This window comes from Oxyura jamaicensis, chromosome 14, assembly GCF_011077185.1.
Source record: "Oxyura jamaicensis isolate SHBP4307 breed ruddy duck chromosome 14, BPBGC_Ojam_1.0, whole genome shotgun sequence".
NCBI classification, from domain to species: domain Eukaryota; kingdom Metazoa; phylum Chordata; class Aves; order Anseriformes; family Anatidae; genus Oxyura; species Oxyura jamaicensis.
The window spans coordinates 6,262,371-6,264,077 of NC_048906.1; positions in this window are offsets into that span (position 1 = coordinate 6,262,371).

The following is a 1,707-nucleotide window of genomic DNA, read 5'->3' on the forward strand; positions in this document are numbered from 1 at the left end:
GTAAGAAAAATCAAAACTGCATAGATTTTTTTAACACCAGATAAAGTAGGAGCTATCTGTACATTGGCTTTCACAGAGGGTTGGCACTTGGAAAAGCTACAAATACCCAGCACTTGTGATCCTAGGCACACCAGTAAGCAAAAGGAGGAAGGAAAGAAGAAAATGCTTAGTGAGACCAGTGCTGTCAGAATCTATTTCACTGTTTGGTAATTATTATTTTTATTACTATGACAACACAGACCATCAGAGTTTTTTCTTTAACCCAAGCTAATGATAAGTGCAGATGAGACTTTTTTTTAGCTAAAGTCATCACCTTTCGCTTCTGTGATGTACGAAAGTGCCATCACGTAAGAAAGTGATGGCAATAACCCGAGTGACCTGCCCCATCTGCCTCCAGCTGCACGGATGGGTCTGCTGCAGTGTGGCACTGGGATCATTTCTCCTTATTTATCAGAAGGCAGTTAAGAATGGCTGCACACTGGCTCAGCATTTTCCTTTAAAAAAAAATATCCCCTTTTTAAAGTGCTTCCAAATCTTTTACATCTCTTTTCCTTTTCTCTCTTTTCAACCCCCACCTTCTTCTTCCCCCCTTGTGGTCCTGGAGACCACCCTGTAAGTCTACATGACATCATGAGAGAGAATTAAACGTACTTGAAAGGCCACTTCTGTTTTGGTGGGAACTTCTATGCAATTGCAAAGTGCCCATTAAAGCACAGGTTGTTTCCTAGAAGCATGTCCAAGCCAGTAGCGTGCAAACCCCTTCAGGGCTTCTAGAAAGCATTCGCTTTTGAAATGCTGAAGGAAATTCAGAGATGAAAGGATAAGTCTCCCTGGCTGTGCATTTACAGTCTATTGTCTTCCATGAAGGATAGTAACACTCCTCAGTTGTGTTATTGCAGTTAATCCACTTAAATGCTATTGGATTTTCAGATGAGCTGAATTCTTTGCATCTGCTATTAAGATGCTTTGTTTAGATGAGAAAGGGCTGGTATTTAAATCACAATGAGTTCAGGGAGATGTCAGGGTGCAGCAGGCACCTTGTGCCAATCCGCGCCGGGGAAAAGGGGGCATTTACTCGCCGGGGCGGCGGGGAAGGAGGGAGGGAGGGAGGGAAGGATGCGGGAGGAGCCCCACCTGCCACCGCCCGGCTCCGGCCGCGGTGCCCCCGGTGGGCTGCGGGGGGCGGGGGGCTCCGGGACTGGCTGCGGCGGAGCCCCGGGGCGCAGCAGCTCCGCGGCCGCGGAGGGGAGCCCCGCGCCCGCGCATGCCGCAGCCGGGTGCCGCAGGGCGGAGGGCGCCTGCTGCTTTTATTAGTATTATTTATTATTATTATTTTTTATCTGGGGGAGGAAGGGGGCTTTTTCCTTTGCGACGAAGGCTGCGCTGCAATAGCTGCGTAAAAAATAATAATAAAAAAACACACAACCCGCAGCCGCGCTGCCCCTCCCCTTCTGCAAAAGGCGAGCTCTCCCCCCACCGCCAAAAACCAGCAATTAACGATGGAAAAAAAAAAATCCACCCGCAAACCCTCCGTGATCATGGCGATCTCTTCCGCCTTATATAAAAGGCAGGGGCACAAGGTGGATCCCGTAAGGTTGCAGGGCGGCTGTTGCGCAGCAGCTCCCAGCTCCCCCGCCCCAGTGCCGCAGAGGGCCGGGGCGGCGGGCAGGCTGCCCCGCTCCCCTCCCCGGCCCCCAAGCCCCTCGC